This window comes from Heterodontus francisci, chromosome 17 (assembly GCF_036365525.1).
Source record: "Heterodontus francisci isolate sHetFra1 chromosome 17, sHetFra1.hap1, whole genome shotgun sequence".
Classification (NCBI taxonomy): domain Eukaryota; kingdom Metazoa; phylum Chordata; class Chondrichthyes; order Heterodontiformes; family Heterodontidae; genus Heterodontus; species Heterodontus francisci.
In genome coordinates, this window is record NC_090387.1 from 37263139 (window position 1) to 37278244 (window position 15106).

Here is a 15106-nt window from a genome sequence, read left to right on the forward strand (position 1 = left end):
AGCGATAAGGGTCAACGCCCTGGGCACGAGAAGGACAGAGGAGGGAAATAAGAGACAGGAAGGCAATGACGGTCATGCCCTCAGCATTGCGTATATCGCCGAAGAAACTACCTGAATATGTCAGAGAATCAGTGCCACAGGAGACTGCACTTGTCCAGGCAGATGTTAACTGAGATTTGTTCTCTCATTGAGGAAGACCTCAGACTCTGCAGTACTGCTCACCATGCCCTGCACATAGTCATTAAAGTCATTGTGGCCTTGAACCTCTTCATCTCTTGGCTTGTGCCAAGGATCAGCAGTGGACCTTAGTGGTGTCTCGCAGGCAGCAGCACACCATTGCACCTCACAGGTCACTGATGCCCAATGGCAAAAGCTGGCCAGTACATATAATTTCAAACAGATGGGGCCTCGCAGGCACACAGGGCAGGGGAATTTGCCTCCATCGCTGGATTCCTGCAGGTGCAGTGTATCATCAATTTCACCCATGTGGCCATCAAGGTGCCAAGTGAACAGCCAGTGAGATTCATCAATAGAGTCATAGAGCCATTTATGGCACAGAAGGAGGCCATTCACCCCATCAAGTCCATGCTGGCTCTCCACAGAGCTAAGCACAGTACCACTCCACTGCTTGATCCCTGTAGCCCTGCAAATTTATTTCTTCAAGTGACTGTCCAACTTCCTTTTCAAGTGATTCATCATCTCCCCATCCACCACCCTTGTGAACAGTGAGTTCCAGGTCATTACCACCTGCTGCGAGAAATAGTTCCTCCTCATATTCCCCCCGCATCTCTTGCCCAAAACCTTCAATCTCTGTCCTCTAGGCCAGTACCATGAGTTAATGGGAATAGTTTTTCCTTGTATAACTTATCTAAGCCTGTCATAATCTTGTACACTTCTATTAAATCTCCCCTCAATTTCCTTTGTTCTAAGGATAACAAACACATCTTTCCTAACCTAACCTTGGACTTAAAATTCCCCATCCCTGAAACCAATCTGGTAAATCTCCTCTGCACCCTCTCAAGGACCCTCACATCCTTCCCGAAGTGTGGTGACCAGAACCGGATGCAATACTCCAATTCGGGCCTAACTAGAGCTTTATAAAGGTTCAGCATAACGTCCCTGCTTTTGTACTCAATGCCTCTGTTTATGAAGCCTAAGATCTCATACGCTTTACTAACAACTCTCTCAATATGTCCTACCACCTTCAAAGATGCATATGCACCCCCAAATCACTCTGTTCTTGCACACTCTCTTGATCTGTGCCATTAAATATATATTGCCTCTACATATTGCTTATATAAATCCCTTCTGCAAAAATGCATCACCTCACACTTCTCAGTATTAAATTCCATCTGCGACCTCTCTATCCATTCTGCTAGCCTATCTATGTCCTGTTGCAGGCGGTTCATATCATCCTCACTATTTGTTGCACCTCCACGTTTGGTGTCATCAGCAAAGTTTGAGATTTTACTCTGTATTCCAAGATCCACGTCATTTATATATAGCAAAAAAAGCAGTGGTCTTAGCATTGACCCTTGGGGAACACCACTGTCTATCATACTCCAGTCCGAAAAACAACCATTTACTCCGACTCTCTGTTTTCTGTCCTTAAGCCAATTTTTTAACCAATTGGACACTGACTTTCCTATTCCACGAACCTCAATTTTGTTGACCAGCCTGCTATGTGGTACATTATCGAATGTTTTCCTAAAATCCATATAAACAACATTCATCACATTCCCTTTATCAACCTTCTCTGTCACTTCACAAAAATTCAATTAGATTAGTCAAGCATGATCTGCCTTTTACAAATGCATGCTGGCTATCCTTAAATAACTTGAATCTCTCTAAGTGCCCGTTGACATTTTCCCTGATTATTGTTTCTAAAACCTTACCCACCACTGATGTTAAACTAACTGGCCTGTAGTTGCTAGGACTGTCCTTATAGTCTTTCTTGAATAATCCTGTGGCACCTCCCTCATATCCAGGGATGATCGGAAGATTATGGCAAGCCTTTCTGCTATCTCCATCTCCACTTCCTTTGGCAACCTGGGATGCAAGCAATCTAGACCAGGTGACTTAGCCAGCCTTTTTAGTAACTCCCCCTCTCAATTTTTTCCTATCCATTGCCTGTACTCTCTCTGCTTCTACTGATATTTTGTCAGTCTCCATTTCCTTAGTGAACATTGATACAAAGTACTCATTAAGTATATCAGTCTTGCCCTCTAAGCATATATTACCTTCTTTGTCCCTAATAATTGCCCCATTCCTCCTCTTATGACTCGTTTACTATTTACATGCCAGTAGAAGATCTTTGGGTTCCCTTTTAAGTTAACTGCCATTCTATTCTCATATTCTCACTTTGCCAGTCTTCTTTTCCTCTTCACCTCCCCTCCCAATTTATTGTATATAGTCTGGTTCTCGCTTGATGAGTTCACCTGATATCATACACCTTTTTTTGTTTCATCGTAATCTCTATCTCCCTTGTTCTTGGTTCCCCCTACCTTTCGCCTTTGTTGGAATGTTCCTAGCCTGTACCTGAAGCATCGCTTCCTTAAAGATAACCCATTGTTCCAATACAGCTCTTCCTATCAGTCTTTGGTTACATTCTACTCTGGCTAGATCTCTGTCATCATGTCGAAATTAGCCCTCTTCCAATCTACCTTATTTTGTTCCTTGCTTTTCTGCATTACTCATCTAAACCTTATGATATGATGACCACTCTTACCCAAGTGCTCCCCCACAGCCACTTGGTCCACCTCATTTCCCAGCACTCAATCCAGCAATGCCTGTTTTCTAGTTGGACTGAGAACATATTGATCAAGGAAGTTCTCCTGAACACATTTTCGAAATTCCTCCCCCTCCTTACCCTTTACTCTAAAATTATCCCAACTGATATTTGGGTAATTAAAGTCCCCCAATATCACCACTCTATAGTTCTTGCACATCTCTGTGATTACCCTGAAGATTTGCTCCTCTATCTCTCTCTCCCTATTTTGAGGCCTATAGAATACCCCTAGTAGTGTGATCATACTCTTTTTGCTTCTCAACTCTAATCAAATGGATTCTGTCCTTTCCAGCACTGCAATTCCTTCTCTAATCAGTACTGCCACCCCACCTCCCTTTTTTCCTTCTCTATCTTTTCTGAACACTTTATATCCTTGTATATTAAGTGCACAGTTCTCACCATTTTTAAATCACATTTCCGTTATTGCCACTACATCATATTCCCATACTGCTATTTGTGCTTGTAGCTCACCAACCTTATTCGCCATACTTTGTGCGTTTACACACGTGCATTGTAATCCTGTCTTTGCACTCCTCATAGTCCTTCTCCATCCACACCCATCTAATACGGAACTACTCTCTTCTTTAGTACTTACACTCTCACACAGAACTCATCTAATACTTTGCTATTTCCTACTCTAGTGCTATCTGTCTCTTCCAATTCTCTGTGCACCTTAGTGTTTCTCTCATTTATTATCTCCTGGTTTCTCACACCACTGCAAGTTAGTTTAAACCCTCTCCAATAGCACTAGAAAATTGCCTCGCAAGGAAATTAGTCCCAGCTCTGTTTAGGTGCAACTTGTCCGGCCAGTACAGGTCCCACCTTCACCAGAACTGGTCCCAGTGTCCCAGGAATCTAAAGCCCTCCCTCCTGCACCATGTTTCCAGCCATGCATTGATCTGCATTATTCTCCTATTTCTATACTCATTTGTACGTGACACTGGGTGTAATCCAGAGATTCCTACTTTTGAGGGCCTGCTTGCTAATTTCTTACCTAGCTCCCTAAACGCTGCCCATAGGACACCATCCCTCTTCCTAACTATTTTGTTTGTACCAATGTGGACCACGACTGCTGGCTGTTCACCCTCCTCCCTCAGGGTGCTCTGCAGTTGTTCAGTGACATCCTTGGATAGGGACAGGCAATATAGACAAAGGCACATTTCTAAAAAGTGTGCAGGGACAGAGGGACCTGGGGGTTCATCTGCATAGATCTTTGAAGGTGGCAGGACTTATTGAGAGAGTAGTTAGAAAAGCATATGGGATCTTGAGCCTCTTAAATAGAGGTATTGGGTTCAAAAGCAGGGAAGTTATGCTGAAACTTGATAAAGCTCTGGTTAGGCCACAACTAGAGTATTGCGTCCAGTTCTGGTCACCACAGTTTAGGAAGAATGTGTAGGTGCTTGAGAGGGTGTGGAGGAAATTTACCAGAATGATTCCATATATGAGGGATTTTAGCTACAAAGTTAGATTGTAGAAGCTGGGCTTGTTCTCCTTGGAACAAAGGAGATGGAGAGATTTGATAGAGGTGTGCAAGATTCTGACAGGTTAAGATAGGTAGACAAAGAAATGTTGTTCCCATTCGTTCATGGTACAGGACTAGGGCACATCTGATCCAGGCACGTTTCACCTGAGTGCTACACCAGGACTGCATGTTCTGGCACTCACTTTGCTCTGATTGTGAGAACACATCCAATAAACTCACAACCTTGATTAGATCCATTCTTACCGGCAATGCACAGTACACATCTCTCCAGAGGTCTCAGTGTCCTTATTCAAAGACCACTGATTCCCTTCACCACTTCTTCCCTCTTTTCAAGTCTTGCCGTTCAAGAACAGAAGCTTATGGGCTGTGATCATGGCTCAACATTCCCAATGTAATTAACAAATCAAAATGTGCACAATCACAAGTGAAATTAACCCAAGTGAACCCCTCCGTGCTCTGACTGCCTTCACTCTGGCCACTTCCGTGCAATGCTCCCCTTGTGGCCTCTGATGAGGTGGAGGCAGCCTGCTTGTGTGCGTCTGCTTGTGGTTGAGATACATGTGACAGTCGTCCTCATCATGTAGTTGCCAGTGGGAGCATCTCCAGAGGTTGCTGCACCAGGATCAATGCAGGAGCAGCTTCTGTCACAGGACCCTGCTGGATAGATGGTCCCTGAGTCAGAGAGGCCAAGGAGACCAATGATGATGATGACAACCATGATGAATGGCACCCTCATCCTCTTCGGTTAATGCCTCAGCCCTTTGATGGCACTCTGGATCACTGGAGGGGACCACCAGCTACCTTTGCGCCATCAGCGCCACTGATGGGTCAGTGCTACAGAGCGTTGCATGCATTCTGTGCATGTCAGTGTGCTGTTCCTGCATCCACCCAGCGTGCTGCTGCAGATGGCCACTCTGTCAATGGAGGAGCTCATGTGTTCAAAACCCTGAGCCATGATGGTACACATGAGTTGAATGGACTCCTCCATTCTCAGACCATGACTCTGCACTACCTCAGGGAACTCTAACATGTGGGTACACATCTCCTGCTGCTGGTCAAAGGAGAGCCACCTTGCGTGTGACTCCCAAGGCCCTGCATCGGTGCCTATCTGAGCATGGCTGTGTCTGTCCTCCATCCTCCAAGAAGAACTGCCCACAGCTGCCGCTGCCTTCGTCACCTCCTCCTACTCACGTGTGACGTGCTCCTCACTCAGTTCCACCCTTTCTAATCGCACCCTTTCTAAGAGTGTATCTGCGTTGGTGGAGGGTGTGTTCAAATAATGTGGTGGTGCTGGGTCTGTTCATTCCTTCTCGTCCGAGTCACCTGGTGATGCTGCAGCAGCACTCGCATGTTTCCCCTTCATAACTGGCACTATGAGAGACATAAGAAGGCGATCATGAGAACTCTCTGACAGCAGATGTCTCTGCAGTGCTGAGGCTTCCCAATGTGTGAGGCTTTGGCATGCTGTCGCACAGATGGGAGTGCACTCCATCAACAGAATTCAATATTTTTTCACCCTCTCCTACACATATTCCCATCTCTCCATTGCCCACTTCTGCATGTGGTGCACCTTCATAATATCCAGTGCTGCCTTCTCCATAGCCAGGATGGTGAATTGGGGCACTCCTTCTCCTCTACGCACCCTCTCCCTGGCATTCTGCGCCCTTTTCTCCTGCAAGGACAAAACGGCGAGAGTTAAGACATTGCTGGCCTCTCTCATCAATGCCTGTCACTCATTTAAATAAGAAGCAGCATGTATCAATGCTGCCAGGTCCCCAACAGCACGAGGGCTCTGAGCACTGCTAACAGATCAGTGATCACCCTGGGCACACATTTCTCCCACATTCAGGAGCATCAGGTGCCCGCAGGCTGCTCGCTGATGTGTCTGTTGGTGGCTGGAGACCTGTCATCTGGGTGTCACCTTGCACTCACCTTGACAGAACACCTCCAGCCAGGCCTGCTTAGTTTGGCTGGGTGACCTTCTCCTGCCACCCTCTGGGAACAAAGATCCTCATCTCGCGTACTGCCACCAACATCACCTCAAGGGCTGCATTCGAAACCCGTGGGGCAGCCCTGCCACAGATGCCTGGCTTCTGCCTCTCCTCCTGCTGACTTGTGCCTTCCATCAATATTGAAGGCAGCTGCCATAATAATGGCTGCTGCCATGCCTTTAAATCAGACCCGCACTTTCAGAGTCCCACATCCATCCCTCGTCTGCTGCCAATAATTGGCCACCAAACCCGCCCTCCAGCCAATTAGCCGGCAACTTTGGACAAAACTGCAGTCTGTGACTACATCCCCCTTGTAGCGGCATCAAGATCTGGGAATGGACCTCAAACGCATAATCCTGCTCATTATTGCTGACAAAAATATAACTTCATTGTTCACATAATGCCTTACCAGTCAGTACTAGGAGATCTTTTTCTAACTGTTAACAACCATCTATATTGACTTTACTCAAATGTCTTTCTCACACTGTTTCTATATATTGCAACTAACAAGACTTTGATGCAACAACTACAACACATTCCCATAGTCCTCATACAAATAAAATATCTCACTATATTTAATAAAGTGCAGGTGGCCATGAGGAAAAGGAGGAACAAGTTAACAGGGGAAGAGGCCAAAGGAAGAGTGAAAGAGTTGACATCAAGGCAAGTAGCTACGGGCAGAATGGCAATTTTAAAATAGAAACAGAATGTGTAGGAAATGTACAGCAGCTACATTAGCATCTGTAAAGGCAAAAGACAGGTCAACGATTTGGATGTAGACCCCTCAAGAAAACCTTTTTAACAAAGGGATTATACCCAACTTGCCCAGTGTTTTTTCTTTATACTGTGTTTTTTGTGATTTGCTCTCAGGATGTGAGCAACACTAACAAGGTAACATTTACTGTGAGTACCAAATTGCCCTGAGGACATTAAAGTCAATACAAAGTGTACAACCATGTCGGAGAGGCAGGACCCTCCCTGACGGACATTATGAAACCAGTTGGGTGTTTACAAAAAAGCAGCAGTTTTCAAAGTCATTTTCCTGTTGCCAGACCACAAATTACCAGATTGTTTGAATTCAGTTCCACAACCTTTTGAACTATAGGCCTCTGGGTTGCTAATCCACTACAATTATCACTAGGCTACTGTTTATATTTCAGGCTTCCAGAATCCTCCTTTTTTAAATTTTGTTTTAACTATGTTAAGTTGAAGTAAAAACACCAAGGACTTGATGTTGATCACACAGTCTGAGAATGAAGCAGGAGCCATGGAGTTAAAAAGAAAGGCTTGCATTTATATAGTGCCTTTCACACCACCTGACCTCTTCAAGTATTTTACAGCCAATGAAGTACTTTTGAAGTGCAGTCATTGCTGTAATGTAGGAAATGTGGCAGCCAATTTGTGCACTGCAAATTCCCACAGACAGCAATGCAATAATGACCAGAGAATCTGTAATTTTTTGTGATGTTGAATGAGGGATAAGTATTGGCCAGAACACTGGGGATAACTCCCCTGCTCTTCTTACAGTGTCATAGGATCTTTTACATTGACCCAAGCAGACAGATGGGCCTCAGTTTAATGTCTCCTCTGAGAGACAGCACCTCCTCCAGTGCAGCACTCCCTCAGTACTGCACTGGAGTGCTCAAGCCCTGGAGTGGAACTTGATGTTGAGAGTCTATGGGGCAACAAGCAATTGATAAAAAAAAAAAGAGGGCACCAAGAATGGAGCCTGAGGGCATGCAGAGGTGAACAAGTGGGCTTGAGAGAAAAAACTATTAGAGGAGTGTATGAGTGGAACTGTAACACTGCAGTGGCAGAAAGTGAACTGCAGATGAGAGAAGGAAGAAGAGAATGGAGTGTTGAAGAGTGTTCAGACAACGGAGGGGTCAGGGAGGATTAGTCACAGCCCCACAGAATGTTAGCGTTAAATGCTTTCAAATTTGTGGATAGAGTGAAGCTCACGATCACAAACACTGATGCTTACCCCAGAATAGGAGAATGGCTTCCAGATTCACTATTAAATGTGTCACAACAACTTAGAATGTATTACAGGAAGTTAACTTGCATTTATATAGCAAGTTATCACATCTGTCAGAAATGTCCTGAGTCTTTCATGTACAATGAAGACCTTTAAACTGATGCGACTGTTTGTTACAGAGACAAGCACAGCAATTATTTTATGCACAGCAATATACCACAAACAACAATGACATTATTTGTTTTTGCTGATGTTGGTTGAGGGAGGAATGTTTGCTTCAGACATAAGTAGAACTCTCTGCTTATCTTTGAATAATGCCTTTCAATATTTAAAAACTGTCTGGCCCTCAGTTTAGTGTTGCATCGAAAGGACCGAATGCTTGACAATCTAGCATTTTGGCTGCACAGCACTGAAATGATATTAGGAGAAAGGAGTGGCGGAGAATTTAAGTGGCCCCCACCCACCCCATGGCCATACATTTGATAATTTAGTTCACACAGCCTATTAGAGATACCCCTTGAGTCCTGCTAGCTGACCAACAGTAATGCAGCATACACAATATGATCAATCAGTTTTACTTCAGGGGAATATTCTGATGCATTCAGCCACATTATAGTCGCTGCCATGCCAAAAGTGAGTCTACAATCCAATTTTCTCCTCCCCTGGCTCAGGAAACACACAGTTGATAAAGACAGCACATTAGCACTACATTTTAAAAGCATCCATTGCACAGTGCCACAGAGTTGGATTTTTAATGCTAGATCTGACAGCCAGCCTCCTATAGTGGGTCAGGAGGTCACAGTTGTACTATATTGGTGCAGGTTCAAGACCCCATCCTGTTCAGGTACTGATCTGTGCCATGCCTCTAAGGGAGGTGAAAAGTGAAGACTAGACAACTGTCTGCAGGGGCATGGAGGTCCTCATGGTGGTTTAGCAACCAAAGAGCAGATAGCTGGTGGTCTGGAAAAGCATAACATATTTGTACTTCAATGGCAATAGGGCAGCCTTCAGAAGGTGTGTGCAGTGATATGATAAAGTGGTTAAATCTTGTCACTTTGTGTTACTGGCAAGGACATCCAGCTAATAAGAAAACAAATGTTCCAAAGTGAAATATCTTACTAATGTTGGCAGTCTCTTGTCATGGTTAGCCTTTCATCACATTGAGAAGACCTACAAATCAAGAATTTCTTTCTTAAAATAGATGCCATTGCATGTTTAAAAGGAAACAGGATGAGAAACCTTACTGCTAATAGTGCAAGGTTGTACTGTCACTTCAAAAGATTAGGGGCAGGATTTTTGGTATTAGGTCGGGACCCCGATCTCAGGGTCAAATGGGGGTTCCTACCCCGCACAGTCACCCGGCAGTGATTTTCCCTGAATTGGCCAATTAGTGGCCAGAGAGCACACTTGTCATCCAATTAAGGATGGCAGGCAGGCTCTCAAATGTGGAGGGCCAATAGGAGGCCCTCCAGCATGGAAGGAGCTGCAGTATGCCATCTTGAGGCGTCCTCTCAGCACTTTTAAAACTTTTGCATTAATAAGTGGCTACAGCTGCCGGACCACCCACAGGGCGGCCTGCGACCGCAGATGTAGCCAGGTAGGTGGGGAGGGCCTCAAAGCCTTCCTGAAGTGCTGCAGCCCACTCCTCCCGATATGCCACTGGGAGGCTGCCTCCAGGCAGCTGGTCTGTTCTCAATGCCACTAGTCAACAGGAAGATTCCAGTCGCCTTCTGATAAGTGGCGTTTCACCTTAAATTGCTACCTGCCTCTTGTGGGCAGATAGCCCTTCTGCCCCCAATCCCGCCTCTGGGAGAATGGCCCGGGGGCAGGATGGTGCCGGCAAACTGGCACATCGGCCAGCGGAACGCAATTACGGGCCCACCCGCTTCCATTAAATTCTGTCCTAGTGTGTGGAGAAAAGTACTTCAGAATATCAGACAATAACCAGCAAGTCAAAGTAACTTTTTAAAAAGGAAATTTGTTTTCCTGAAAGTGGCTTCAAAACAGAGACTCAAATGATTTATTTTCACAGAGTTTCCAACAAATGAAGTTCAGTTACATCCAATCTATACTTCAAATGGAACAGGAGAACTTCCTTTGGAAAACTAAAGCTAGCGAAGGATATTTTCTTCAGTCAAAACTTCAAACTTGAGCCGGTTCCTTTATAGTTTAACCAGAAGGAAACATTTCAGCATCTAGTGAAAGAGAAAGGGTCGAAAAATGTTCCTTCCACCACAAAAGCTAATTCTACTGAGAATTTGAACATATGTGTTAATTAATCCTTATTTTCTGTTCCCTTAACAAAAAGCAGAAACATGCTCTGGATTGTTTAAAAAAAACCTCCTGCAACATTCTGGACACTCATCTTAAATGACTTGTGATCACTGGTATTATTTTCAGAGAGAAACACAATAGGAATTCTTCAACCAGAAATGTAATCTAAAACATATGAAAAGTAAAAGTAAACACAATAAATATTTTTAAAATGTTCAAACAAGCTTGAGAATCTGTGAGCAACAGTTGTTAAACTGAAACATTCTCCTGCACTTATTGTTATGTCCTGAGCAAATGGCTTCCTATCAATTATGGAGAACACCTCATCACATGTACTAACCAATGGTAACTGTGATCACTGTAATCAATGATGCCGTGCCCAGATTAAACTGAAAATACCATTTTTTTTGACAAATGCAATTATTTCTATGTACATAAGGACTACTACACAGTTCTCCTCTCGTCATAGTACTTAAAACTAATCTTAAAAATAGTTTAAATACATAAAACAATTATTTTTGTTTACCACTTTGGATCCCCTCCAAGCCATACACACCTTCCGTAAGAAAGTTGGCAGGAGTCTGTCTCTCCTGCTATTAATTAGCCAATAGAAAGTACACTGGTTGGCTTACTGTTTGTTTTTTTTTGCTCCAATAGTTTTGCACTCATCTGTGTTCTTCGGGGAAGCAGGCAGGTAGGGACTCACTTTCACATCTCATCTGCAAAATCGCACAGCACTCAAGTGTCAATAATCTAGATTATGTCCTGAAGTACTTACATGAGCTTCTGACTCACAGCCAAGTATTACACTCCCTCTGCACTGCATGAGAGTCAGCCTAAATGGTGCCCTCAAATTCTGGTATTGTACTCAAACTCACAAATGTTCTGGCCCAGAGTCAACAGCAGAATCAACTGAGCCAAATTAACATTTGCAGGGTAAATCCAATGCGTAAATTGCCACGAGCTAAATTATAAAAAAAACTTACTTCCACCACATTTCTGCGCTTTTAGTTTTCTTTCTGTAGTAGTGCCCGAATATTCAAGAGGTTCACTGGAAAAAACAGAATATGGAATGGACTGTAAAGAGAAGTATAAAAGATAAATAGCTCCATTTTCAACAGCAAAAGTTGAAAGGAAATATCATAAAAGACAGACTGTATTAAAATCATCGTAAGAGTAGCACACACTGAACAGGAATGCAAGTTTGATATGGGTTAGGGTTACCCAAAACTAAAAATACTAAGAATCATAGAATGAATCCTAGAATGCTGCAGCACTGAAACAGCCCTTTGAAAACCAGTGGTTTTCTCCACGAGTCATTTAGTCGAATCCCACTCTTCTGCTAAATCTAAATAGCCTTTAATATTTCTCTTTTTCAAGCAACTATCCAATTCCCTTTGATCGATTTCAACATAAACCACAAATAGTCAATCTTTTTTTTCCCATAGCCTGGCCCAGCTCCCCACACTGCCCCTCCCCAAACTCCGCACTCCATCTGGACAAGTCTCACACCCTTCACCAAGGTTTTATATCTCCCTGTTTAACATGACGTGACTGTTATTGGAGGAGCTGAGTTAAGAATATCATTGCGCCTATAAACAGTTATTATCTTGAATGAACGGAAGTTAAGGTAACATTTAAGATCAAGAATTAAACTAATGGATGTCATTTCAGCAGCAGCTTTTGGAATACACCCACAAAAGATTTCTGAAAACTTTATCTCCAGAATCCAGCACTGCAAGATTCAGCAATGGAACTTGTTCTGTCCCTGTCTAAATGAACGTTTATAGGGTCACAGTTGAACCTTATGTGTGCCTGTTGCTCAACCTCCTCCAGAAAAAGTGAGAATAAAGTAAAGACGCACAAGCGAAACTAAAGACTGAGAAGGAGGAAACCCAGAGAAAGTAGAGATCATGAGATGCATAGTGTGAAAATAGAAGATTTACAGATAAATTCTTCAGAATGGTGGACACACCTGACGGAGTCAAGCTGCATCCTGAAAGAATCTCAGCCATCTCTGGGATGGAAGCCACAAGAGATAAGAAAGAGTTGAGAAGTTTCCTTGGTTTGATACAATACATGAGCTCCTTTATTCCGCACATGTCGGAACACACAGCGGACCTGCGGGAGATGATGAAAGAAGATGTAGAGTACCGGTGGTCAGAGTCACATGACAGCAGCTTCAACAAATTCAGAAAGGTAGCAAGGAAACAAGTCTGTCATACTATGACAGAAAGAAACCTGTCACTCTGCAAATAGATGCTTCCACTGGGAGCAGCCCTGGTATAAGAGGGAAAGCCAATAGCATTTGCATCCAAAGCTCTAGCATCAGCTGAGACAAGATATGCCAACACAGTAAGAGAGCTTTTGGCAGTCATGTATGGATGTGATAAGTTCCACACATATCTCTATGGGAGCAAGTTCATAGTGGAAAGTGATCATCGTCCACTGGAGCAGATCTTCAAGAATAATCTATGTAAAGCACCAGCAAGACTGCAGAGGTTAAACCTGAAGCTTCAGAGTTATGATTTCACTCTGAAATATAAGCTAGGAAGAGAAATGGTGTGGCAGACACTATCTCGGCTGTCACCACAGGAGAAACACGATATAGAAGATCTAGGTATAAAGATTCATCACCGAGTGAATGCAACACCATCGAAACTTAGTCAAATTAGAGATGAGACCAGAAAACGTGAGGGGTTACAGATGCTATCTCAGCAAGTGATCCAGGGATGGCCTGATAAGATACAGCAAACATAGCCAGCAATGTGGCAGTACAAGTCTATCAGAGATGACATCTCACTAGAAGACGGTGTTCTGCTGGCCGGATCCAGAATAATCATACCCAAAACAATGCAGGAAGAACTTCTCCAAAAGATACATGAAGACCACATGGGAATGGAGAAGTGTAAGCTCAGAGCCAGATCAGCTGTGTACTGGATAGGTAAATACAAAGATATTGAAAATATGGTGTCTAGATGCAATGTATTCCAGAAGTACAAAAACACACAGCAAAAAGAGATAAAAACAAAATACTGCAGATGCTGGAAATCTGAAATAAAAACAAGAAATGCTGGAACCACTCAGCAGGTCTGGCAGCATCTGTGGAAAGAGAAGCAGAGTTAACGTTTCGGGTCAGTGACCCTTCATCGGAACTGACAAATATTAGAAAAGTCACAGGTTATAAGCAAGTGAGGTGGGGGTGGGGCAAGAGATAACAAAGGAGGTCGAAATTGGACCAGGCCACATAGCTGACCAAAAGGTCACGGAGCAAAGGCAAACAATATGTTAATAGTGTGTTGAAAGACAAAGCATTAGTACAGATTAGGTGTTAATACACTGAATATTGAACAGCAGCAAGTGCAAACCTGAAAAAAAACAGTGGGTAAGCAAACTGAACAAACTAAGATGAAATGAAATAAATGCAAAAAAAGATTGTAAAAAAGAATGTAAAAACAAGGAAGAAAAAATAACTAAAAATGAAAGTAAAATGGGGGGCTGTCATGCTCTGAAATTATTGAACTCAATGTTCAGTCCGGCAGGCTGTAGTGTGCCTAATCGGTAGATGAGATGCTGTTCCTCGAGCTTGCGTTGATGTTCACTGGAACACTGCAGCAATCCCAGGACAGAGATGTGAGCATGAGAGCAGGGGGGAGTGTTGAAATGGCAAAAAGAGATGACAGCTACTGAAGTACCACCCAGACCATGGTATACTGTAGGAGTCAATTTATTCACACATAATCAAGAATGGTACCTCATAGTTACAGACTACTACTCAAAGTTCCCTTTTATCCAGAAGGTGAAAGATTTAAGAGCCACAACAATCATCTCAGCAGTATGAGTTCTGTTCACTGAGCAAGGGATTACTGAAAGGTTAATATGTGACAATGGCACCCAATTTACATCCAGAGAATTTAAAGAATCCACTGACCAGTATGGGTTCAACACTATCACCTCATCACCACACTACCCACGGGGACACGGATTTACAGAAAGACACATCCAGACGGTCAAAAGAGCACTTGTGAAATGCCAAGAGATGATGGAAGCCCCAAACCTGGCCGTATTGTCACTCCCGTGGTTAACAAAGGAAGTCAATCAAAGGTATTCAATCAAAAACTAGGCATGCAAAGCAGCGAAAACTAGTGGTAGACCAGAGGATTGGGAATCTTTTAGGAAACAGCAGCAGATAATTGAAAAGCTAATAAAGAGGGAGAAAATTGATTATGAAAGCAAATTGGAAAGAAATGTAAAAAAAAAACAGCAAGAGCTTCTGCGGGTATATAAAAAGAGAATAGCTAAAGTGATCGTGGGACCCTTGGAGGATGTGACTGGAGAATTGATAATGGGGAACAGGGAAATGGCAGACAATTTAAACCAATATTTTGCATCAGTCTTCATGGTGGAGGACACTTTAAACATCCCACAGATATCAGATAAGCAAGGAGCTAATGGAGGAAAGATCTTGTAACAGTCTCTATCACAAGGGGCAAGGTATTTGACAAACTAATGGGACTAATGCCTGCAGAGTCTCATCGACAGGTTTGCGTCTGCCTGCAATGAATTTGGCCTAACCATCAGCCTCAAGAAAA